The 27,963-nt window shown below is 41.5% G+C and overlaps 1 long non-coding RNA gene across 1 annotated transcript; it reads left to right on the top strand.

Moving 5' to 3' along the window:
* Positions 1–752: 752 nt before the first annotated feature.
* LOC121140183 lies at positions 753–26,004 on the top strand. The gene is made up of 2 exons (XR_005876989.1): positions 753–901; positions 25,760–26,004. It is a non-coding gene; the product is annotated as an uncharacterized LOC121140183 (long non-coding RNA).
* Positions 26,005–27,963: the final 1,959 nt, after the last annotated feature.

Genomic DNA, 27,963 nt, shown 5'->3' with positions numbered 1-27,963 from the left:
TTACTAGGGAACCTTTTTTTTCCTTAAAGAAAATCCCATGGTATGTGTAAAAAGAATAAAAGCAAGACTAAGAGTAGGTAGAACTCAGTGTCAGAGTACTTGACCTGTATGTACAAGGAGACCCTGGGTTTAATGCCCAGGAGTGGGGAGTGGGGCAGGGGAGGAAAAAGAATCAGTAATAAGTAATAATAATCCGTTATCAAGTGCTCATCCAGTTTATACTTTACGGAGTGTACCGCTCATAATCACAATGTCACTTATTAACCTTACATAGACAGACAGACATATACATGAGATATAAGCATATATTCATACATATAGTCACATTTGGACCACAGATCAGACATATAAGTTTGACAGGTAAGTGTTATTCCAACCTAGAGAAAAGATAATTCAAATTCAGCAAGATGCGATGAATTTTCTATGAGTTAAGTGTTCCCTTAAGCCACAAAGCCATAAACACCCATGCGGCCTGTGTGAACCGAAGGTTGTGTTCAGAGTGGAGTCTGCATCCCAAAACAGGTTAGGCTGTACAAATTTAAGATTGTACCCAAGCTGCATTTCTGGTCCCAAAGCCTGATTTAATAAAAGCAAATCAGCCTTGGTTATTAGCTAAGTAAATGAAAGTGTTAATTAAGCTCAGCTCCCTGGCCAGGCATACAAGCCTGTAAATCTCAAACATACCTGAGGAATGTGGCCAAGCAACTGGGAATTTGTGTACGGGGTGGAGTCACATTCGTTTGTTTGCCTGGTATTCAGCCTGGGGACTGTAAGATGGTAAAGCTTTAATATTAAAAGGAGCAGAGGAGGAAAAACAAAAGGAAAAAGAAAAGACAAGAATAAAACCTGAAAGAAGGCATACAGGAAAAGAGGCTAACTTCTGTTCACTAATTGGCTGAAGGTGAGTGTTAACCAGGGCAGGGTCTGTAAAGTTGCCAAATTACTCTCCCGGTCTTTACTAATAGATGACTGCTGAGTGTGTGTGTGTGTGTGTGTGTGTGTGTGTGTGTGTGTGCCTGTCTGTCTGTCTGTCTGCAGTGTTCATGGATGATAAAAGAATGCTTAGTCTGTGCACACATTCTACAACGTGCTTGTGTCCCGAATACATACAAACACACTCAAACTGGGCTTTGCACTTAACACAGAAGGCTAAACCAAAGATATGATTAAAGAGGACAGAGGGAATAAATACTATAGAGGAGGAGAGTTCTACAACTTTAAAGAATTGGGACAACGAAAGCTCAAATGTACACAGAGTCCTGATAAGCTTGGAAAGTGTAGGGAGGTGACACTGTTGTTGAAACCAGATTCAAAGCATTCCCTGAAATATGCATGCTACTCAAAGTAAAGGACTGTGAAAAATCAGGACAGGAGACAAAGGAGCCCAACTTCTAAAGATGCTGGCCACATCATGATCTGCTTCCAACAGAAAAATCCACCTTAAGAAAGGTCCAGAGAGCGCAGGAGAAAGCACAGACAGTAGGAGGAAGTTGGGCGTGTGGGTGTCAGGCTGTCAGTAGTCTGACAGCTATGGTAACTACCCTCTAATCCAGCCAGCTCCAGCCACGCTCTCAGCTGACACCACCAGGCCTGACTGACAGCTGAGAAGCAGGCACTTTTTACAGGCTCAAGTGACATCCAGTCTATTAAGGCTGACAAGCACAAAGCAGAGATTTGCCCTGAATGGTTTGGTACTGAAGCCTAGTAAAGGGGTTATTTGAAAGGTCTTAGATAAAGTGTCAGACTCCAGCTCAGATGATAACAATATTGTAATGATGGTACTGGACAATGAAGGGTGATGATCGCCCCTCCAGGCCGGGAAGACTGTAGGCAGTGGAGAAAGGCAGCAAGAAGCATGCCCAGGGTGATTCTCCTAGGAGGCCAGTGTGCAAGCTTGCATTCAAGGAGTTTCCTTCCTTAGGCAGGACGGGCCTTTGGGCCCTGGGGTCTTACCTACAGTTGCTTATTAACTGTGTCATTTGCATAGAGGCTGGTGGAGCATATACAAGGACTAGAAAACTGGGTGTTAGCAAGGCGCCCCTAAAAGGATATTCACCGTTCTTTGCTTTACACCAGTTATCAAGGGGCACCGCAATATTTGGCCACCAGAAAATAAAGAATTTTCAGGCTAAGCAAGTGAGTGACTGCATCAATAGGACTGCGGCTGTCATCACCCCACTCCTGACCATACCAGACCCCCAAAACATCCAGACTTATTTAGTAATATACTTTTCCTAACAAGAGCAAAATTACTCTTCCAAAGTACCCTTTTATGTCTTTCTGTGAGATAGGACGTGCGCAATCGCCACAGTCCTGCCTGATTAGTAAGAGCGTGTCCCCCAGAGTCATCATATACTGACATTTGGATTCAGCCTTTCCGGAAGTGTGCTTGGTTTTTGCCCGTTTATTCACTTATCCCAGATGGGAGCTTAGGTAAGTCTTGGGAGCATAGTGGTGACCAAGTGCCTGCCCTCACTGTGATTTGAATCCAGGGCTGAGGCTGATGTTCTGCTACCAACATGCCAGCTATTGATATACCAATGTGCTTCTACTCCGGCAGAGAGTGCCACAGGGAGCTCCACTTCTCCCTCCCCTGCTTCTCTGGCCTCCTCTCTCTGCTGTCTACGACTCTAAGCTCCCCATGGTTCAGCAGCAGAAACCATGAGTCCCTGGCATAGCAATGTCCCCTCTCCGTGTTGTGTTTCCCCATCTATTCTGAATGGCCATTGTCGCTTTCATGTCTGCCTCTACTAGTGAGATTCAGAGATTTAAAACTTATGAGAAAAAAATGTCAACTCTCTTTCTGGAACTTCAACTTCACTCCTCTAAAAACCCCCTCAAACAGAAACCTAGAGTTTTCCCCATGCAGAGCCTCCTCGCGCCCTTCACATAAAGGGGCTGAAGTCTGAGTGTGCATAGGCAATCATATTCCTCGAAATTCAGGAAATGGTACCAATGAACTAGATTTTGCTTTTAGAAATTTGGTGACTTTTCATATTTCTACCAGTGAAAATGGTTTCAGATTATCCATGGTGACAAAAAAAGACTAAATTTACTATACCTTTCAAATATTAGAAAATAACGATTATTAATTTCATAATATTGGGGTAACAGACTCAAAATTGTAGCGCCTCAATGGTACCACAGTGAAAAACAAACTCCAGCAGTGCTGTGCATCAAAAAAACCAATGGTGCTCTCCTTCAAAAGGGAGACAGAGAAATACATTCCTATAGCTGAGAAAAAGAGAAATCACACCAGAGCAAACATCTTCCAAAGAGACCAAAGGTGGGCCTTTGAATGATCAAAGGTACTATACCAAACAAAATAATTTAAAGATTAAGAGGTATATAGAATGAAGCAAGGGCAAAAAGAATATGGGAAGTATACAGGGCAGTCTTAAAAAATTAATATGCTGGAGTTGAAGAGATGGCTCAAGGTCAAGAGCAATGGTGCTCTTTCGGAGGACCAGGGTTCAATTCCCAGCCCTCACATGGTGTCGCACAACCATCTGTAGCTCCAGTCCCAGGGGATCTGACTCTCTCTTCTGGCCTCCTCCAGCACTGCACATGCCTGGTCCACAGACGAACTACCCATACACATGAAAGGAAAATAAATCTTTGAAGAAGCGTGCTAAATTTCTGAAAAGAGCACAAAGCATTAAGAAATGGGAAGAAGGGGTTTCCCAGCATTACCAGAGGAGACAAAACCTCACTGATGCTAAAAATGATTGGAAGTTATAAATATTCAGTTTCAAGAGGCCTTGGAGTAGGGCCAAGAGAGTCAAAATAACCAAACTCTTGAGAAACACCAAATACGTCGAAACATCTAGTTCACGAGTGCAAGAGTAGAGAGACAGAGCACCATGGGCCACTGAGTGACAGAAGTGAGGAATTTTATCTGGACAGTGCGGAGAATGAACAGGTCTGTGAAGGTAATTTACTTTGGGAGTCAAATAAAACCCCTTTTAATTTAATTTTTAAGAAAAAAAACAATGAGGAACAGGAAGGAAAGAAAATAAAGAGGAAGAGGAGACAAGGGAAGAAAGATGGGCTCTAAGAGGAGCGAAGCTTAAAAGGAAGATAACGAAGTAAGAATGGACGTAGAGAAAATGAAAATATCAGTGCCAAAATTAAAATCCCCCGAAGGCACTCAAATAAAACAGGCTACAGAGCATTAAAACACTGCCTGGCTTAAGAGACAAAACCAAGCCTCTTCCTTTCGGTAGGACATTGACCACCTTTTGTCTTTCTTATTCTCTTGTAGCATCCCAAACAGCAATAGGAGATACATATTTGTAAATGCATAAGATGCATGGCTATCACAAGCATAATGGCCATCTGCAGAGAAACCCCAGGCAAAACCACAATGCGGTCAGTAGTATGAGAGTACAAATTGCTAGGCACGATGTCAAGAAAGTGGGGTACTGGTGTCCCAGAATGAACAGACAGTCTCAATGCAAACACTCCTGCACTGAGGATACCATGTCAAACCATAAAAGAATGATAACAAAGAGAAGGTAACGAGAAAGAGAATTCTGGACTATAAGGCGCAGAGGACCAAATGAAGGTGACAGCATGTGTTTTAATGAGACTGGAGACAGGAAGGCAGAGGCAAATGGGGGGCAAGGAAAAGACACACTCAGAATGCAAAAGATACATGAAGACGAGCAGAGCAGTTAAGAAAGAGAGCATCACAATTTCCCACTTTCCTCTTAATGGCAGCTGTAAAGGGTTCAGCCCATAACCGTGGTAAAACCATCAGCCCAGCAGCCATTGGCTGTATGTTCTTCACAGCACTGCTCCTAAAGCCTAGTCATTACTTGATAGTCCCTGGAAAACCACATTTGTAAGACTACCTTTATTTAACCTGACTCACAGCACAACCAGTGCCCAGTTTTCCCCCTGAAATGATTGCTGAAATAGTGATAAGCAATCAATCCATAAGGAGATGGGTTACAATTACTATAAACAAGACTATGACCATACACAGAAACAAACAAAACCCCAACAAGCAAAACAGCCATCACTAGAAACTGTCCCTGACAAAATTCAGTTGTTGTCTTCTCTAGACAGAACTTTAAACTTCATGTTTTAAATATATTAAATATATAAATAGATACATGAATTAAAAACTAAAGGAAAATATGAGAACAGTGTCTCACCAGATATGGCTTAGCAGGTAAAGACACCTGCTGCCAAGCCTGAGTTCAATCCCCAGGACCTGCATGGTAGAAGGAGGGAAGCAATTTATTCAATTTGTCCCCTGACCTCCACACACAGGTTATGGTGTGCACTCACAAATGAGAAAGACAGACTTGGTATGTACTCACTTATAGGTTGATATTAGCCTCAAACTAAAGAATGCTACAATCTATAGACCCTAAAAAGCTAAGGAAGGTTCAAGAGAGGACACAGAAATCTCGCTGTAAAGGGGAAATAGAATAGATATCACAGGTGGACAGGGTGAGAGTTTGGGTGGGGTGCACGTGGGAACAGGAGGGATCAGGCAGGGGGAGGATGGAAGGAGAGAGCACTGGGAGAGACAACTGGAAGGCGGGCATCTCAGGGATGAGCTAGAAACCTAGTACAAAGGAAACTCCCAGGAATCTATGAGGGTGACCCTAGCTAGGACTCCTAGCAATGAGGAATACAGAGCCTAAACAGGACATCTCCTACAACCAAACAAGACTTAGAGTGGAGGGGTTGGGACTCCAACCCAGTCACAGAACCTTTGGCCTACAATTTGCCCATCCTCCAAGATTTGCTGGGGTAAAGGTGACCCAGAAATTATGGGAATGGCCAACCAATGACTGGTTCAGCTTGATACCATGAGAGGGAGCCCACCACCTGGAGGGCCAGGACCAGAGGCTGGACATCCCAGAGACCTAAGATAGAACCAAACATGACCAGCAGAAAAAAGTAAATGAAATGATTCCCAATGATATTCTGCTATACTCATAAACCATTGCCTAGCCCCACTGCGGTCAGAGAGGCTTCACCCAGCAACTCAGGGAAAAAGATGCAGAGACCCACAGCCAAACCTTAGGCAGACCTCAGGGAATCTTGTAGAAGAGGGGGAGGATGAATTCTGAGAGCCAGAGGCGTCAAGGACACCACAAGAAAACCACAGAATCAACTGATCTGGGCTCATAGGGGCTAACAGAGACTGATTCACCAACCAGAGAGTTGCATGAGACTGACGTAAGCCTTCTGCACACATTAAAGTTGTGTAGCTTGGTCTTCTTGTGGGACTCCTAACAGGGAGAGCAGGGGTTGTTTTTGTTACCTGCTTTTAAGAACTTTTCCTTCTATTGGGTTACCTCATTCACCGTCAATTGGAAAGGAGGTGCCTAGTCTTACTGCCACTTGACATATCATGGCTGGCTTATATTCATGGAAGAACTGCCCTTTTCTGAGAGAAAAGAGGAGTAGATGTGGGGAGAAGAAGGGAGGCTGGGGGAAGAGAACGGGAGGACAGGAGGGAAGAGAAACTGTGATGGGCTGGGGAAAATTAATTAATTAATTTTTAAAGGAAAACTAACTAAATAAATAGATGTAATTTTAGGTGCATGAGAAATTAGTGGCAAAGCCAAAATGCTATGAAATGCATTACATATCTAAGAAGTTCAATAAACTCCAAGTAGGATAACTAAAAAATTCAAACTTAACACATCATAATAAACTTGTTGAGAGGAGGAATTAAAGGCACAATCTTGAAAGCAGCAAGAGAGAAGTGACATATACAGTAGGTCATCACTGTGATTAACAACTACTTGCTTATTGGAAAGTAAATAATCTAGGCGATGGGCTGGCATATGCAATACTGAAGAAAAATGCAGTTGATTGTCCACTAAGAATTCTTAAAAATAAGGACAAAGTAAGACAAAAAGAGATAAATGAAGTATATGTGGTTGTACATAGTGGCATATGCCCGTAGCCCAAGCTATCTAGGAAACTGAGAAAACAAGAGTCAACTAAATCAAAAACTGGTTCTTTGAAACCATCAAAATTGAGGGGTCACTAGCTAGACTGATGATGGGTAAAGAGAGGACACAAATTAGTACAGCATTGAAAGAGGGATCATTACTACTAATACCAGAGAAGCAGATTATAAAAGAATACTAGGACTCACTATATACTAACAAAGCAGGTAACATGGATGAGGTGGAAATATGGCTACAACGAGAAATTCTAACAAGAAGGAATAGAAAATCGGAATACATTGGTAGCCAGTAAATAAATTTAATCAGTAAATCAAGAATTTCCATAAAGAAAATCCCCAGACTAGAACCAGACAATGCACTAAAGTATTTGCACAAATTCTCCATAAACTCTTTTTGAAAACAACAACAAAGTGTAAGCAGAAGAAACACTTTCCAGCTCACTCTGAGACCAAACACTTAAGAAACGAGCCATACACCAAGAGCTGTTACGAGGGACAGAATTCACAATGAAATTTTGCCAAACAGGTCCAGCACCATAAAAGGGACAGAACACCGAGGTAAAGTAATGGTTTATAGCAGACGTTTTTGGTGGTTAAAGTCAGTCAGTGCAATAGACCACAACAATAGATGAAGGTTTTAAGTCATGATCATCTCCACACACACAGAAAAGCATTTGATAAAGTCTGTCCTTTCACGATAAGAACAGACAACAAACTGGGAATATAGGAACATTTCTCACACTGTTAAAATACATCTGTCAGTATAATTATCAGTATAATTAGAAAGAAAGACTGGTTATTTTCTCTATAATATTGGGAACAAGAAAGGAATGTCCACTTTGGCACTTCCATTTAATGTTGTACAAGTTGCTGTACTAGCTAGAGCAGTAAGACAGAAAATGAGTTCCAAGTCATTTACACTTGAAAAGGAGGGATACCATAGCCGTTTGCAAGAAGGAGTGATCCTATATATATAAGGAAACTATAAGAAATGAAAAAGCTGTTATGATTTCTAATAGTCTTAACAAAAAGCTTATAAAATACAATAGAATGATGGAAAATTCATTGTATTTCTGTGCATCAATAACAAAGTATTTGAAACATGAAATTAAGAAAACAATTTGATATTAATATTAAACAAGATCATTTTTAATAATTTGATATTTATATACTGAAACATCATTTAATAAAGTTAAATAAGACCTAAATAAATGGAAAGGCATCCCATGTTCATGGATCAAAAGATTTAGTAATGGTTAAGAAGCAATAATTCCCAATTTTATCTATAGATTTAATGTATGTAGTCTCTATTAAGATTTTTGTTTGCAGAAATTGAAATACTAATACTGATCCTAAAATTCCTCTGGGAATACAAGAGAAGTTAGTATTGACAAGGGTATGCAGAAACTGTCACCTTCATATACTGCTATTGAAGATAAAATGGTGTAGTTGCTGTAGAAAATATTTGACAATTCCTCAAAAAGTTAAACACAGTTGCCACTTGACCCATCAAATCCATTTCTAAGTGTATACCAAGAGATTCAAGTGTTCACATAAAAATACCTTTGCAACTCTCCATAGTAACACTTATAGTTCCTATAATTTGGGCTGTTGACATTTGTTCACTTAATAGATGAAGTACTATCTCTCCATACAATAGTCATAAAAGTAAACTATTAGTATATAGATGGAACTTGAAATGCTAAGTAAAACAAGCTAGTAAATGCTACATTTCCATGATTCTATTTTATAAAACTCAGTTTGTTATAATTAATCACCCAATTAAGCCTGAATACTTTTTATTCAATAATTTAAAGCTCAGTACATTATTGTGACTGAGAAACCCTTTATAGAAGTCATATGCATTCTCTTTAAAGACTTTCAAGCTCTTATTTGCACAAGATACACATAAAGATGAAAGCATGGCAAACGTCCTACCATGAGAACACAGCAGTGGCCATCAACGGTGCTCACAGCAGCCAAGGCTGCAGACTTCAGCTGTGAGCCTCAGCCTAAGAAGGGGCCTGGCAATCATCACATGAGCTTAACTTTCTGCTTTGCGAATACTTTCTACAAGCCACCCAACACATTCTTTGACACATTTGTCAAATGTCTTCTAGAAAGGCCTAGAAGATTTTTGTCGTATCCTAGAGAGAATCAAAATAAGAAAGCTTTGAGGGGCTTGCAATTGTAAGTGAGATGGATACAGATTTTTCCTCTTGTGATAAAGGGAAACCATTATAAAGTTTCAAGATATTTCCTTTCAAACACTATAATAGGAACCTCATGAAACCATGTATGGCTGGAAACTATTCTTTCTGATAGAGCTTTAAAATTGTGGATTATGGATAATTCTTTAATCCCAACTGAAAAGTATCTTCAAAAAGGGAGAGGCAGGGTACAGTACATCTAAGAGATCTCTCTCTTATTGATTGCAGCATTATTCATGGTAGCTGCAGGACCAACCTGTGTCCACTAACAGTGATAAGTAAGGAAATGTTTACACACACAAAGGAATATTATTCAGCCTTTAAAGAAAGAGGTGTGGCAACGTGGATAAATCTGGAGGACATTGTGCTGTGTAAAATAAGCCAGGCACAGAAAGGAGAATGCCATGTGATCTCACTAGCATGTGGAAGCTAGTAAAACTGAGCTCATAGAAGCAGGAGGTAGAAAGATGGTTACCAGAGGTTGGGTGGGACACCCATTGTTGGCCAGAGAACCAAAGTTTCAAATAAAAAGACTTGAAATGTATTGCAGGACAGAACGAGATACCTAATAATAATCTGTTGTATGTCTCAAAATAAGTAAGAAGGTAAATTTCAAGTGTCTTGCCATTAAAAGAACCACGAGTGAACAAGGTGATGGGTATGTTCACTGGCTCGATCTAATTATCCTACTTTAGATAGTAGGCATGTATCGGAATATCACATTGTACCTCATAAATGTGTAGAGTTCTGATTCATTGATTAAAATATGAATAATAATTTTAATGGTGATAATAATACCTACTTCATGTAATTACTATGGAGATTAAAAGAAGGAATATGAAGTGCTTAGAGGAGTGCTTGAAATGGCTTTATAACTACTCAAATCCATTAGTCCCTCCTCACCCAATTAATTCTGGAGGCATTCTGATGAATTAAATATTTTCTAAGGACTTTTACTTGCACCAAAAAGGAAAAAGCCTCAATGTCTTCTGAATTTTGTAGAGTTTTTAGATAGCCATAATTTAGTAGGTTTTTTCTTTACAAATCTGGAGTGGATTTAGATCAGAGTAACTCTAGATACTGCAATGTTGCTAGAACCCTAAAGGTTTAATATTTACCAGGATTGCCAATTAAATGAAATGTCAATTAAGCAATCAAATATATTTTCATTGAATTCATTTTTACCATCTTCTAGATGCAATTTAGATTTTCAGTCTAGATGCTGACTCTCCCAATACTGGATTCAGAGTGATCCAAGGTCTACAGACCCTTGGAAAATAATGCAAAATTCATTAGCATTATGGCTGAAGCACGTCTTCCTCACAGTGCCAAGAGGTTAATACTATCTTTGCTTCTAGCCACTATGAATATTTATTGGCCCATAAAGTCAGCCTGAATGACATGGAACGAAAGGTGATACAGATTTTCCCAGTGCCCTACCCTATATATCTGGTATAATTTTCTATCCCAGAGACTTTACTTTTAGGGGGAAAATTCTACATAAAAGGAACCTGTGGAATCTGAGTTGATACAATATGCTCTGTGTATGCTATTGTTTTTCAAGGTCAATCCCTGTTACTCCTATTTTGATCAATTCAGCGGTGACATTGTTCCTGGTTTTTGTCTCTTGCATAGCTGTTCCCACTTATTCACTAGCTTGAGAGCCCACTTATTCACTAGCTCAGGAGACAAACTTGGCCCCATTTTCCACTCTTCAAATTACAATCTCTTGACTTCCCATTGACCAGGCTGGCAGGAATCCAGGGTGTTTTCACGGCTGTCCTTCTACATTACTCACAATCCCATCACTCCCTCATTGTAGAGAGGTCCAGACCTGGTCCTAGAGGGCTCTCGGAGAACAAGATGTCCGCCGTTGTATGTGCCACCTAGCCTGCTGTTTCTTGAAAGTGCGGTGGCTCTCTTGCTGATTTGGCTTTGTGGACAGACCTCACAGGTGCCGAAGAACAATGACACTGCTTCCCACTGACAGGGTCAGGGTTTATTCGCTAAGCTGCACCACACTGCACAGATCCAGCAGTTCTTTGAGTTGACCTAGTGTTGTTATTAAGCCAGAGGGCCCACTTGTCTTTATTGAGAGTTCCCTCACGCATGTGCTTTCTTTTCCTGCTAGTAGACTTCAGCTGAGACTCAGTCCAGCAGAGGCATCATCTAAAGATTCTAAGTCTAAAATGGGTGTAGGTATGGAGTTGACAAGAGTGGAATGCCATTATTTCGTCCCAGAAGTCTTTTTCATGTTTACGGAAAAATAGTCTCTTAATTTTCCTCACAATGATCGAATCTGTACACAGGTTGTTACTTGGAGTAGCTTATCCACCAAGCCACACAAAGGCCATACATAATACACTTCCCCGGGTGGCAAAGGCCCACTTGAGTGACTGGTATGTACTGACAAGAAGTCTTGCCAGGGAGACTCCCAGAGTATCATGCTGTGAAGGAGCCAGCTGTGCACTAGGACACACAGGCTGTAAGGGATTTTAGAAGGCATCTTCTCAAGAAAAGAGCACGACTAGTTTGACTGGACACTACACTGTGTAGGTCTCAGTTAGAGATTCTCTTGCTGTGAGAAAGCACTGTGACGCAAAGCAAGCTTGGGAGGAAAGGATCCATTTCAGCCTGAGACAAATAGTCTGTCACCACTGATGGACAGTGTAGCCAAGACCTCAAACAGGGCAGGAACCCGGAGACTGGAGCGGAGTCTGAGGACAAGGAAGAGTGCTGTGTGTTGGCCTGCCCCTCTTGGCTTGCTCAGCCTGCTTTCTTATAGAACCTGGGACCACCAGCTCAGGGGTGACAACACCGGTAGTAAGATGGTCTCCCCATACCAATCATCAATCAAGAAAATGCACCACATGCCAAACTGGAAGATACAGTTTCCTTTTCCAAAACGACTTTATCTTGTATCCAAGTTGGCATAAAAGTAGGCGCGCAGAAGGACTCGTGGCAGAAAGTCATAGGCGACAAGGTTACCTTAGTCCCATATCTGTCAGATTAGTCTCGGTTAACACTTTGAGCCTTAAAATAGTTCAGATACTATCTATGGCCTCATATAACAAACAGGTAGGGAAAATAGCTTAAACAATTTTTGTTTTCTTCTGTAATGAGAAGTCTAGAAGTTGACAATTGCACATACTTTTTTAATAAGTCAAAACAGCAGACCAGGGTTAGGGAGATGCCTCAGTGGGTGAATGTACCTTCTGCAAGCCTGGCAACCTGGGATAGATCTCTAGACCCACAGTAGAACGAGAGAACCCACTCCTGCAACTGTTCTATGACCTCCACCTGAGTGCTATGGCATGCATGCACTCCTCCATCTCCAATACACACATACACGTATACATACATACATACATACATATAAAAATATAGCAACGTGACTAAACCGAGGACTATGTTCCTCTTGGCATTTCTCTCCTAGTTATAGGGGGTAGCTGCATATGTAGTTGCAATACGACATTTCATACAACTAGAAGGAAAACTAAACAGTGGCGAGAAGGAAGCATTAGTGCTTACTTTGGGAAACATATGCTAGTCCAGACGTCTCAGTCAACACGCTTCATAGTCCACGTGTTAGGCTATGCCACATGGCCACTCCTAACCTCGAGAGAGTCTGGGATTCTGAAACACGTCGAAAATCTAGACTTTAAATTCCAGAGAGATGCTGGGAAAAGCCGTAGAGATGATTATTAGCTGAATCCAGCTGTAGCAGACAGGTAGAAACTGGGACAAAGGCAACGGCAATGAGGATGAAAAGCCGACAAGGCAAACGCAGAGTCAACCACGCTCTCTGAGAGCCGGCAGGGAGGGAAGGGCACAGGTCAGGCGCCGCAACTTATCCTTTTAGTAGCCTCCTAAAAGAGCTAATAAACTTCTCAAGACAAAATAGACGGACTGTCAAGAATGACAAGTCCCCAAATAATTCTCGGAGTTGTGAATCTGTGAACCTGTCGCCTGACCTTAGACTCCTTTTCAGGGAGCCAAGACTGGTTGAATATGAACTCACTGTGAGCCCCGGGATTTTTTTTTCACTCAAAAATTTTGTCAAAATGTTTTATTTGAGACTTTTCCCGTTTTTGTCTCCTTCTTTTGGCTAATATCAAGTCAAACAAAACATTCCATCACTTTACATGAAAAAGCACTTTTGTGGCATAACCAGGGCAGGATGGGGGGTTCTGAAATCCTATCAGAGACATTGGTGAGTGAGCTTGATTTCTATGAGAGCTGTAGTCAGCCCTTCAGAGCCCGTTTTACATGGGTATCCTATTATTTAACAGGCACTTTAAATTGAGACCAGCATCCTGATTCTCAAGCCGCATGGCTTTTATTGGAAGTCTCTGCCACGTTTAAACATCTTTAATACATTTTAAAAATAGAATTGTAAAAGGCAGGGACCAGACTTCAAAGCATAGACATGTTGGCCAGAATTGTGAAGCTGGCGACAGTTTTCACTGGTTGTAAAGTTCGGGAGCCTCTTTCAATCCCCAGAACAATTGAGTAGGAAGGGGTCCAGCAAGCGTTCCTCTCGGTGTCTCCTGGGTTGGCCTAAACATACCAGGTGTGTGTTTGGGGTGGGGGTGAGCGTGTAGGAAGGGAACCAGTTAGCAAAGGCCAGAAGTAATCGTGATCACCAACGAAAGTGACCAGCTGAGCTAGAAACCAGGCCAAAACAAAAACAAAGGAGGGCTCATGGGAAGGGCGGCCGCTCTCTGTGAGCTTCCGACCCTTGTACAGCTCATCTGCCCACACCTTTATGCTGAGTAGACTACAGATGCTATCTATGTAATGGAAAGCCTGGTTGCTTTCTCTTTCAGTGTCCACTGAGCTTTCTGTGGACACTTAATACACTCAAGTGCCATTTTTATTTGCATGTTGAACTCTTCCTTGGGAAAAAAAAAACAAGCCTTGTCTTATTCGTCTTCTGTCCCCATCACATTAGATCCGTGTTTCAAGAAACCTAAGTCTTTCGTGTGGCAGGATCTGGTTTGGAGAAGTTAAGGAGGAAGGCTGTTTGAGTTTCTGTAGTCTGACACAGTGCCATGCTCCCTGGACAGCAGCATTGGGATCGCTTGGTGGGAACTGGCCTGTACAGTGAGTGGACAAACTGGAAAGTCAGGAGTGTGATGCTGCCCTTCCAGTATAGAGGTTGGCAGGTTACGGACTCTGAAAGAGTGGATATATTTGCTCAACATGGAATATGGGATGTCTTCATTGGACAACAAGCTGGAAGGAATGTCAACAATTTGTGTTTTAACAAATCTTTCCGGTGTTTCTGAGGTGTGTTAAAGTCCAATGATTACTGGGTATTGTGGCTAGGCTTGTGATCACAGCACTTGGAAGTAGAGGCAGGAGAAGCAGGAATTCAAAGCTATCCTTAGCTACATTGCAAATTAGAAGTCAGCTTGAACCACCCTGTCTCAACACACGAGCAACCTACAGAAGTGTTCAAAAATCAGGACCTAACCTCACCTGCAAAATAAATAGGAATAACTCAGAGGGTGGTCTCGGTCTGCACTCAGAGGACACAAGCATGGTTTGCTCCAGATCTCACACATATTCATCACCGTAAATGCATTTCCAATACTGGCTTCATCCCATGGTTTATTTGGTTCCCTTAGTTCATCTAAGTTCCCAGATTGTACCAGGTGAACACTATCCTTAGAGTCCCTGTGAGTCAAAGCCGAGTATTAATCAAGTCCTCGTTGTCCTACAAGTACCTGTCCTCTCCCTCACACAGCACCGACTGGAGATGACAGGGAACAATCATTTGTGAGAACTGTAAAGAGCTAGGAATCATGGCACTCACCAACCCAGGAAGGAAAGTTCCCCCAAGAATGACACCTGAGGAGAAGGCTGAAGAGGAGAAGCCCTCCCTCAAGGATGCAGAGAAATCACATTTCTGATACTCATTTTCAAATACCCAATTGTATCATTTAAAATTTTCCAATTGATTTCCTCTTAACTGAGTCACAATAGTATAAAATGTGTCAACAAACCAGACCCGTTCTAAAGGGACCTAGGAAGACACCTGCTGTTTTTGTTTAAATTTACCTGACAGCTACATCCCCCTACCTGCACACACACGTAGGCCCGCACACATGCACACACCTACAGTTCATTCTCTCATGTCTACCAGCAACAGGGAAGCCACAATTCTCAAGGGCTGTGTCTACTCAAGCCAGCCCTCCCTAGGCAAGCGCACCAAGGATCGAAAGTGCTTCTCTGCCTGAAGGCTGCCACCAAATAACACTCCAGGTGGGCTCAGCTCCACAACACAGACACAGTGGAAAGCAGCCACCCTCTGGCACTTCAGACCAATAAAACTCCGTCCTTTCACTCACAAATAAATAATGCTTTGAAAATTATTGTTATTACTGTTTTTTTTAATAAGTCTGCCTTGCCCCAGTGCCCCCCTCCCATCTGTCCCCATTTGTTTTCCTGTGGGGGTCAGATCTTCAAAACAATGTCTCCCTGGGCAGAGGGAAGATGTAGTACCTTCTCTGCCTGGCTGACCCTCCCTGGAGGGACCTGGTAGGAGTGAGCTACCCCTGGTGGGACTTTTCTCATTAGCCAACATCACAGTCAGTCCAGCCTTATCATCTAAACAGAGAACCCCAAATATTTTGTGAGATATATTAAAGGTGGTCAGATGTGACAACTAGTTTATTAGCACGGGAATCGGCTCTGAGGTCAGCAGACGTTGGAAGGGTGGACCTACTTCCCACAGATGACTGGCTTGAGGGCAATAGCCAGGGAGGCTCAGAAACCCAATCCTCGCCTTCACTACGAGGCAGCCTTTGTTGGCTAATAGCCACTTAAAACAAATATTGAAAGCAAGCTTGAAACAGCACCAGCCAAACAAATGTTCTGAGAGTAATAAATGCCAGAAAAACATTCTTACAACAGAATGTTGTTAAGTCACTTCAGTGGTACGGGATATATAAAGATGACTGAACAAGACACCCTGCTCTTAATTTAATTCAATCTGAGAAGGAAGACATGTGCATAAGTAATAGTACAAAAAGCGGAAGTTCACAAGGAACCATGAGAGGTATGAACAAAAACATCTGGGCAGATTCGACTTCTGCCTGTTGCCGTGCAGGCAATTGTTCCTAAAATGAAGGCACTTAAAGGAAATTTGGGAAGAAAGTACTTAACAAGTCCTAGAAGCAAAAATGTGGAGCCTCCTTTGGTTCCTCCTGGCAATCCTGCCCTCCCCTCTGTTTCCAGAAAGAGCCTGCCTCCCAATCTAGAGCCTGCCAGTGCCTTGCTGCCCTGTCCAGCCTTCCTTCAGGGAAAGCTGTGAACTCCTGACTCAATGCTGGCTAATGATACTGCAGGGAGCTCTGCCAGGGAACCTTTGGGATTTATGAGTCTTGTTTCTTTGTTTATGTTTATCAAGATGGGGCTTCTCTATGTAACAGCCCTGGCTGTCCTAGAACTTGACTTATAGATCAGGGTGACCTGGAACTCTCAGAGAACTTCCTGAGTCTGCCTCCCAAGTGCTGGGATTAAAGGCATGCCCCGCCACTTCCCGGCTCTAATTCTTACTTTCCCTTTTCCTACTTTATACATGGTCAACCACGAGTATGGTACTTTGAGTAATGGCTGCTATTTTGACATCTGAAAGAAAGTTAAGAGAATCACAGAGAAACCAGCTCGGTCGCAGAACCCCCTATCCACTGTGACCTACAGTTAAATGCCCCCCTGGGCCATATACAAAGATGAAGGAAACCTATTTGATGAGAATAGAAGTAAAGCAATGAGACAAGACCAAATAGGATGAGCTCATAATTTGATCAGTGAGTACAGCACACAGATAGACAGCTAGCAAGCAACAAGGCAGGAAATGTGGGGCCTCAATTTAGAAGAATGTATGACCTGAGGAAAGACTTTATCCTGAAAGCTGTGATGGGGAGACAGTGAAGGCTTTTGTTCATGGCATCCCTTGTCAGAGCACTGAAAGAAGAATGTCCGTGGAGGGGCAGAGATACAGATGACGGCTTGGACTGGACAGAGACAAAGGGGGAGAAACATACAGGGCTGTTGTTAGAAATAATCCAACCAGGAGACTTCAAGTATGACATCAGGTTACATTCCCTTGGGGGAAATTTTTAAATTTCTGAAGTCTTGGCTTCTCCCTTAAGTTGTTGATTTAGTCAGTCTGGAAAGGCAACCTTAAATGGGTTTGGTTGCGTTTAGTTTTGGTTTCCAAGATCACCATATCATCTAATGTGCAACCACTGTTGTGAACCCCTTGTTCCTGAGATGGCAGCAAAATCCAGAAAGGGCAGACTACGAGAAACGAAATCATGGGAGAGGTGTGTATGCAGGAAGCAATGGAGAGACAGAGGCAGGGATCACCTCCTTCAAGGCAAGTGACAGGTGAGTGACACTGCCACTCAAAGAATCAGACATGTTAGAAGGATGAGCATATTTAAGAAAGAAAAGCTTTGGTTTCGGAAATATGGATTCAGAAATGTGGAAGTGCCGGGGTGCAATCCACACTCTAGTTAAACATTTGAAATTAACAGAATTTTGCCAGGCACGATGACACATACCTGTAATCCCAGCATTCATGGGGCATGGGAAGACAGAGTTCTATGAATTCTAGACCAGCCAGGGATACATAGTGAAATCCTACCAAAAAATAACGTTCTCACACAAATGGGAGGGGATAGAAAGAAGGAGAGGTGATTCAGCAGTTAATTTTACATCATTTATATTGGAGGAATCATTAAACTCTTAAAAATGTTAGCAGAGCTCAGAAAGAAAAAGGAAGAGAGGGGAGGAGGAAGGAGGGGGAGGGGCAGGAGACAACAGTGAACCCTTGGAAAACACTGAAGAGAAAACACTGCTGAAGATGAGTCAGTTTGAAGGGTTCAAATCCATTCTCCCATCTGCTTAGGACAGTAGACTGGTAGAGTTACAGCCATCGGGATGTGAGGTGTCTGTTATTGCTTGTAACTTTGGAAAGCTGCCTGCCCTTGCTACCCATAAATGACTGTCCCACCTGCCTCATCTCATCATCGCAGGAAAGATAAAGCTACATCCTCTGGGTTGATAACAAATTGTATATTGTAGTGAGCAAAGTTTTCATATGACAGTCTTGAGTAAATTTCATGCCCTATCGCAAAAATGACAATTGTTCACATAGGTCACATCTCATGGAATGAAATGTAGCCAAGATTGGGAAAGTGGTGTTTCTTGAACAAAATCTTCAGCAAGGGGCTGAAGAGATGGCTCAGCAGTTAAGAGAGCTTGCTGCTTTTGAAGACTTGGTTTTGGTTCCCAGCACCTACATGTGGCTCACAACCATATGTACCTCTTCTGGTCACCACACCTCTGCATGCATGTGTATACAAACATATATGCAACTCAACACTCATAAACAGAAATTTAAAATGAATTATTAGAAAACCTTAAGCAAATGTACCTAAAACTTCTCTTTGTTTCAGCTTTCTTTATGAAGATTTGCACATAAATTCCAGATCCTGCTAGTTGGTGTGGCAGTAAATATAATAAAGTCTAGAATGAGCAAGAAATAATATTATTGTGCAGATTTTCATTTATTGCCATTTGTGCAAACTCATTACTTGTTAAAATTTTAATTAAGATGATTAATTGATCCAGTTAGTACTATCAATGACAATGGTACATCGTGACATGCGTAGAGATCCAAGACAGTTTTTTTTTAATTTGTTTTTTTTTCAGGCAGGGTTTCTCTGTGGCTTTGGAGGCTATCCTGGAACTAGCTCTTGTAGACCAGGCTGGTCTCGAATTCACAGAGATCCGCCTGCCTCTGCCTCCAAGACAGTTTTTAAATAATTCTTCTTGGCCCATGCGAACTTCTACAGCAGTCTGACTTCACAGAAGTAAAAATGAACTTCACTCTGAAGATCATATAGAAATCACTTCTGTTATTCTGTGTATAGATGTATATCAAACATCACATGTCATGACTTGAATGGGGAATATTTCCCTATAGGGTCATGTTTTTGAACACTGTCCCTGGCCTGTGGCATCATTTAAGGAGGTTGTAGAACCTTTTAGACATGAGAGAGAGATGGCAGATGCAAGACCACAAGACCTTAGGGCCAGGGCTTATGGTTTAGAGCCTGACTGGGTTCCAGCTGAGCCTGTCTGCTTCTTGGTTGGCATCATGCAACAAGCAGCTGCCACACGTTCTCAATACCACCATGCCCTCCCTGCAATGTTGGACTATAGCCCCTCAAACCCTGAGCCAAAATTAATTCTCCCTGAAGTGGCTTTGTCTGGTACTTGCTCACAGCAATGAGTTTATAAATATCATACAAAGTTTATGGGATAATGGAGAATCGTTTTCATATTTGTGACAAATCATGTTTCAGATAGTTCCTGTCGGGACAGAAGAAGAAACTGCTGATGTTGGCAATCACTTTCATACTTGAATTTTGACATGAAATCAAGTATGTCTAATTTTGAAGGGAAAGTCTAAGGAGAAATAACCCCTGGCCTGTCTTTTACTGTTTCATAGTAATTGCTTTACTATAAAATGTTCACAAGCATGATCCTCTCAAGGAAGAGTTTAAAGTTCGGTTTCTCTCTGGGATAAATGTACATTTGTTAAAAATCAGCTGCCCATCACCCAAACCACAGAAAGAGTTACGGCGAAAGCCAGGCTCAATTCCCTTAAGTTCTCGAATGAAGTTGGTTGCAATAATGGTTATCCTGCTGAGGAACCTGTAACTAAATTCATGAGTTCCTCAGGAGTCTCCTCATGTTAATTCATGACCTTGGAGATGCATTCCTTCTCCATGAGTCCAGCATCCCACATCAGACCCACAGTGCTTCCCCTGCTGTCTAACTTCCAGATTCTTTTTACTTTTAAATACATCCCTTCTCATTCAGTGGAATATTTTCAGTCATTAAAATTAGAAATTTTTTTTAAAGAAGATAGGAACTAAGGAAAACACTACCCTCACCCAAATGCATACACATTATCCCTACAGTGTTATAGAAAGTGGCTGGAGAGATGGCTCAGCATTTAAGAGCACTGCCCACTCTTCCAGAAGACCAGGGTTCAATTCCCAGCAGCCACATGGCGGCTCACAACTGTCTATAACTCCAGTTCTAAGGCGCCCGATACCTTCACACAGATGTACATGCAGGCAAAATGCCAATGCACATAAAATTTAAAAATAGTTAAATGAATTTCAACAAAAACTGAATTAATTTTAGTGGTTAGTCCTTAAAGATAGGATGGAAATAATTTTAAAGTCTTAATTTTCTGTTTCTCTATAATTCCACAAAACATATAAAGCAGATTATGAGTAAAAAAATCATTATCAGGTGTGAGAAAGATGGCCTAGTGGCTAAGATTGCAGAATGGACTGCTCTTCCGAAGGAACTGAGTTTGATGCCAGCATGCATGTCAGGTGGTTCACAGTCAACTGTAACTGCAGTTCCAGGAAAACTGGTTTCTATGAGTGCACTTGCACTCATGTGCACACACACACAATTAAAGAAATAAATCTTTTACAACTTTATCAGAAAACTCAATATCAATTGTTATTAAATTCTTATAACCCAGAATCATGGGTAGTACTAGGTCCCTTTGTCAAATATGCTAAGTCATATTCATGAAAGTTATAAAAGAGATACAATCCCTAAGGAAGGGTTGGCATTGATTATTAAAAGGGGCATATAGACATGTTCAAGGTAAATTTCCTTAGGCTTGAGTGTCACAGTACAGAACACTGATAATATTTTTCTAGGGTTCTTAATGTACTGCCACACGCATTCAATGGACCATCCCAGGGCACACATAGGAAGGAACAAATCAGAAAGGGCCAGACGGGACAGGAGATGCAAGGATGGCAGGGAGGATGAGGCTATTCTTTGATTGCTGACTGAGGATAACATATCAGCCTCCGTTATGGAAGGGCCTCCCAGCAGCAACTGGGAGATTCTGGTAATGAAATCACATTGTGTAGGGTTCTGGCAAGACGTTTCAAGTGCACAGTTACAACGTATGGAGGCGTTCATGAGGAGGCACATACCTTGCTTCACAGCACTGGTGTTTGTTGATCTCCCTTTCATCAATTGCTGGTGTGCTAGACTCCCTATGGAACCATGAACTTCATGGGGACAGGGACTAGGTGTTACCTGCATCAAACACTTGGTCCTGATCCAGGCCCACTGGATGGACCTGGTGATGGGTGTTTGACAAACCCTGTCGGTGAACCTTATTAAAACCTTCGGGACTAGGAGACAAGCGTCCAGTGAAAGGCTCTAAAGTGCCTCTCCTGATAACGCTACCTCTTTAGAGAAAATTATTGTGCATTGTCAGATGATATGGATTTTCATAAAGACAATTTCAGAAGTGTTCTAACTAGATTTTACTGTCCTGTATTTGTTTTTGAAAGCAGCAATTTGGTAACATTTATAAATTATAGCAGAATAAATGATTTCCAGACCTCTAATTGTGACCTGAGCAGGACCTGAAAATACTGTCTCATTGTGAAATATCATGGAAAAGAATGAATTTGTAAGATGCATAATGGTCGAATGGTTTTATTACTCTTTATATGACAAGTTTGTGGAAAATGGCAAATGATACTTTTAGTTTATATTCTGCTATAACAACAACTGATTATTTCTAAAGATTAAATTGCTGTGTAGCAAGATGAAATGGGCTGTGTGGTCACTTCCTTACAGAAGCATCTTCTAAGAGCAATTTTTAAATGTGTGAGCACAGCTAATTGAAGACTGAAGAGTAGATTTATTCTTGTAAGATCTATGAACAATGTCCGATGCTTTACAACTCTGGCTGTACAGAGGTATTGGTCTGAGCATCTTCATTTGGGATTTTGGCCCTAAAAGACAATCCAATGCATAAACAACAGGAACAGTAAAAAGCAAACAATCTGCCTTTTTAGGTTGCCAGTAAAGACAAGCAAGCAGCAGTGGAAAAAGCAGGTACAAAATATTGACAAAATCCCCGTCTCTTAAAGCGGAGGTTGATTCTCAAGGCTGATTATAGTTCACATATGTGGATATACACAACAGACACAGTTCTCCATAGTTCTTACCAGACCCTAGCTGTATGCATGCCAAGTTCTCAACACTTAAAGAACACTCCTACTAGCTGACATGACCCAACAGCTGCATCTTAAGAATTTATTACCTTCATCGTGCATGCCAGTGAACACAGTATTTCCTCAACTTCAGCCAATTTCCTACCACTGCCTTTACATACATTGTCATGACATGTCCTGGTTCTTTGGTTTTATTCATTACTTGGAACTTTTCTTTTGGCTTATTCCCTAAGTTAACTTGATATTAGTACTATACGTAGGAAGCCAGAACTTGCTAAAAGATAGTAGGCCCACATTTAATGTATATTAAAAATAAATGTATCACCAAGGCAAAAGCAGTTCCTCTGAGAGGTATTACATTTACCTTGAATTATATCAGTTACCTTGTCATAGTGTTCAGGGCAAAGTTTATGATAATGTAATAAGTAATATTTGTGCTTTTTCAAGATTTTACTTTTTATTTATGTGCATATGGTTGTGTGAGTTTGGGCCACATGTGTACGGGGCCCACAAGGAACAGAGAGGGGTCAGATCTCTTGGAAATGGAGGTATTAGCAGTTGTGAGACACCCAGTGTAAGTGCTAGGAACTGAACTTGAGTCCTTATGGTAGTGCAACAAGCCCCCTTGGTCATTGTACTATCTCTCTTGCCCCTGTAATATGATTTGCATAATAGTGTAACACGGAATGAGTTCTGAAAGCATGGACCTTGGACCAGGGGCACTGGAAACATGTAGGAACTCATTAAAAGGGCCAGTTCTCAGGCCCACTGGAAGTTGGATCAGAAATCTAGTGATGGGACCCAACAATCCATGTTGAGTTAAGGGATGAATTTATCAGAGAAATTCATAGCTCGAAGGTCAGAGAAAAAACACATTGGTTCCTTGCACTCTTATCAAATCACAGAAACACACAGTCAGGGGCATGAGTGAAATGGGAAATGTGGAGACAATGACGCTTGGGTTTGGGTGCGAGTCATTTTCATAAGTTGTCTGGGGACACGAGCTGCCAACATGTGTGCACTCCTGCTTCAAGGAGCCGCCACGGCTATGGGATGTTAAGAAATTTAGGTGCAGCATCTTTTGCCAAGAGAAGGGAGAAAAGAAGACCACACAGTCATAGGAGGCTTGTCATCTAGACCCTTTCAGGACCACTCTTTTTATCAAGCTCCTGCTCAGGGGAATACACCAGAAGCGTGTCTGGCCTGCTTTGCAAAACCCCAGACCTTGGTCATCTGCATAGATTTTTCTGATGTAGAATGCCCAGACTGCCACAATCTGCACAGCTTTGGGGTTGAGCTGACTGGGGAGATGAGGGAATGATAAAAGGACAGATAGACAGAAGCTGGGATCTGATGGGCTGAGCACTTTAATGGAGATGAACCAGCAGCAGCCAGGAAACTCAGCAGATTCATTTTATACATCTGAATTGCACAGGTGGGTTTGTGCTATACAGCTGAACAGGGAGGCAGTTTAGCTAACATCAGCAGATCTCTACAGAGGAGGAGGAAACCATCGTTTGGTACTTTCTAGACACTCTCTCAACATTTGCACTTGGACTGGGAAAAGACCTGGGTCTGAAGCACTGGGGTCCTTGAACTTATCATGCCTATATCAACAAAACACACTCGCTTAGGGTTCATCTGCTCCCCACACTGAGACTGTTAAATAGTTCCTCTACTGGTATAATTGAAAAACTTTGTCCCCAGTGTCCCCTGTGCTTTCTTTTGTCTTCTCCATGACACTGAAATGATGTGACAGAAATGTTCTAGAATGAGAACATTTTAGAAAGAATTGGGAAAGTACTTAATCCCACTACTCAGGTCAAATTAGAAATCTGAGGTTCAGATAAGCTGGAAGACTTGCCCAATTTCATACATGCAATGGCAGACAGAGTGAAAAAATCTGCGTCTTGGTCTTCAGTGAGAGATTACTGGAGAGATTTCTCAGTGGTTAAGAGCACTGGCTGATCTTCCAGAGGACCTTGGTTCAATTCCCAGTACCTGCATGGTGGCTCACAACCATCTACAATTCCGACTCCCTCTTCTGAACTCCTCACTCACTGGGAACAATATGTGGTAGACACATATGCATGCAGACACAACACCCATACATGTAAAACAGATAGCTAAAACATTTCTAATTTAATTAAATGAGGATCAATGCATGGGGTTACATTTTCAAACATGTAATATCCATCCTCCACACTTTACAAGCACATACAGAAGCATGTTATATGAGAGGTTCTTTAGGTTTTTCTTTAGGCTCCCACTTCTAGAAGTATTTTCTAAGTGTTTATTCTGCCTATGGAGCAAAGTTATTTATAAGTAACTTCTAAAGAGGACTTACTTGACTGGCCAGGATGATTTTTCTTCTGAATTACATCCTAATATGTATAGCTTTCCTACTCCCAGCTTATTCCACTTGGAGCTATGCCCAGCACAATTTATGTCTATGAACTGCTGAACATTTAAGCAAATTAAGTGTCCAAAAAAATCAAACACAAATTGTATCTTGGTGATTTATGCCTTCATAAAGCAAAACACATACAGTGTGCCGAGCACAGACCAGATTTATAGCTCTGTTGGTTAGGGAAAAATGAATGGCTACCTCCTAGAGTACATGTCAAGAACTCTCTCTCTCTCTCTCTCTCTTCCTCTTTCTCCCTCCCTCTTTTCCTCCCTCCCTCCCTCCTTCTCTCCCTCCCTCCCCACCCTGGTGTGTCGTGTGTGTGTGTGTGTGTGTGTGTGTGTGTGTGTGTGTAATCCTTGACTATGGGGGTTCCTGCTCCTGTATATTTATTTTACAGATGATCTTCAATGCTAATATGCAATGCGAGCCAAGAATAGGAAAGTCATGCAAGAATAAGAATTCTGGATAAAGATTTAGGAGCTAGTTAACTTTCACAAGAACAACAACAACAAAAAAAGAGGCACCTAAACAGTCTAGAATCATCTACCTGCAACTTAACACCTGCAGGTCATACCACTTTCTCTTGTTAGTGTAGGCTGAGAAATTTCACTTAAACACAGAGGGTGTGGGAGAGAGAGGAAGCTGCATCTCAGCACAGCTGATGTAAGCCACAGGCTGATCTGACACAGGTCTCTACTATGAAATTCCCAGCGCCTGTAGACTTCCCTGGGTCCTGAAGACAGCATGGGTAGCAGTCAAGCATATGTGTGGAGAAGTCAGAGAAACAAACTGAATCCCAACTTTGTTGTGTATGGAAAGTGAGCATCTGTGTCCTTATCTGTAAATGAGGGTTAACTGTATTTCCTTCCAAAGGGTATCATTTGGGTTAATGAGATAATGGATAAATTAGCACCTTAGTATTTCCCTGCTGTCCTCTTGATAAGGGACTGAACCTAGTGACTCCTCTCCCATGTATAAACAACGACAATGGCAAAGACATGGGTGTCACTTCAAAGATTATGGTACCAAAACAAAAAACAAAACAAAAAATCCTCTGACTTCTGTCTTTCTCACTTTTTTTTTTTGCTTGCTCTGATGAAAGACAATTTTCGTGTTATGAGACCTGTGGACAGACTCAGTGACCAAAGAAATGACAGAGGCATCTAACCAACAACAAGAACCTGAGACCCTTGGTGACTAGTCCATTCCCACTTAACTCTCTCTGCCTCATGGTTGTGTCTCAGGATGTCAGCTCTCAGCATCATGGCTACTGACATGTCCCCTGCTGTGGTGGTCACAGACTCATCCTCTGAAACTGTAAGCCCTAATAAACTCTTTCTTCCATAAGTTGACTTGGTCATGGTGTCTTATCACAGCAATAAAATAGTGTCCTATGCTAAAATAATGAACATAATGCTTTCCTCTTGAGTTGAGAGGAAATTATTATATTACAACTTGTCCCAATCCCAAAGTGCCCCCCGGTAAATCTATTCTTACTGTTGAGTTCAGACATTTCTATTGCAGTTCGCTAAGACTAAAATTTTAGGTAGCTGCAAAAGAGTCAATCTTAGAACTTGCTTAATTAAAAGTCTGTCCTTCAAGTCCTCCAAATGCTTTCTTTAATACTGAACAAAGTTATTTCAATGCAAGGTAAGTTTATTTTTGCTATCAAATTAATTTTTTAATTTAAATTCTATTTTTATTTATGTGTGAGTGTGTACCATGTGTGTGCTCATGCAAACCCCAGTGTATATGTGGAAGGCAGAGGACAACTTGGGGGAATCATATCTCTCACTCTACCAGATTCCTAGGTATCAAAGTCAGGTTCTTAGGCACAATGGCAAGCCATTTGCCTACTGAACCATCTCACTGACTCAAATGAAATTTATCCTGAAAAGAATAAAAAAGCAAAACAAACAGGGAAATGAACTTAAGTTAAATAATATCCATTGAGGCATTAACTACAAGCATGAATAAACAAAAATGGGATCACCTAAATGTCTAGCTGTAAAAGGCTAACTGAATGATTAACTGCATGTCCATGCACTAAAAACTATGCTTGCTGTTAGACATTTTTATAGAGATATTACCAAGCTGGAGAAATGATCAAAAATATTATGTAGAATAGCTGAACATAAACAAATATAATAGTAAGTTCTAAACTAAGTTTTGAGGAAAAGGCATATAATTATGTATTTGTGTGTGTGTTTATTTCTGATATAATAGTCTTTTGTGTCTCTGAGTGGTCAGAGCTTGGTCTCACAGCCTTATATAATTAGCAAACAAAATGAGTGGCCACGTTTTTAGAGAGAAATGAAATCCGAGCATATATTTTGATTACAGGAAATGCTAACGCTGGAGGAATTTGAATTTTTGCCAAGTGACTTCTTTACAGTTTTTCTTTTATTGGAGTCTTGTCTTATGTAACCCTTTGATAGAAAGGACAGTACATTTTGCTTCATTTCCCGCAGGAAGGCGCAGGTCCCACCTGCAAACAAGAGGAGCTTTCACTGTTCTCAGATGAAGTCCATGGGTAGGCATGCTCTACTTATGTATGTTTCCCAACAAGGAAAGAAGGAGACAACAGCCTGCACTTCAGCAGAAGGACTGAAATTAGCACTGGGAAACCATTTCATGGGGAGTAACTTGAGTCTCTGTCCTCGATGATCTTGTAAAAAGTCTGTGTGTCTGAATTACCAAATTGGTACGTGATAGACAAAACATACAAACCCCGGAAGTCCTGTGCACTTCATTTTTTGCATATTTGGGCCACTTTCTTTCCCAAAACTTAGTGTGAAGTCAGAGGGTGCAGATTATTTATTATATTTTAATTTATTTCATATGCCTGCGTAAGTGACTCTGTGTGTGACTCTGTGTGTGTGTGTGTGTGTGTGTGTGCGTGTGTGTGTGTGTGTGTGATGTGCCATGGAGCGTTGTGTAGGTCAGAAGACACGTGCAGGAGTTGGTTTTCTCCTTCCACCTTGAGAGTCTCTGGGTTTGCACTTGGCTCATCAGGCTTGTGGTAAGCACCTTCATGCACTGAGCTGTATCACTGTCCCAGAGGGCACAAATTAATGCTAGGATCACAAAAGAAAAACGCAGTTGGAAATCAAAATCTTATAAATGGATTAAATAATGTAATCCAAAAGCAAATGTAAGTGATTTAGTTTAACCACAGTTTGGGATTACCCATACCACTGCTCTATTAGTATGGGTAATTGAAAATTGACTCTGTAATCAATCCCCATTTCTTTGATTTAATTCAGGTGCACTTCTCAGCAGGGGCAGGGGAATGTACTCGGTGGC

The sequence above is a fragment of the Mesocricetus auratus genome, unplaced genomic scaffold (genome assembly GCF_017639785.1).
Source record: "Mesocricetus auratus isolate SY011 unplaced genomic scaffold, BCM_Maur_2.0 Super-Scaffold_100004, whole genome shotgun sequence".
NCBI lineage: Eukaryota > Metazoa > Chordata > Mammalia > Rodentia > Cricetidae > Mesocricetus > Mesocricetus auratus.
The sequence above is the reverse complement of the archived record's forward strand: the minus strand, read 5'-3'. Positions and strand labels throughout refer to the sequence as shown.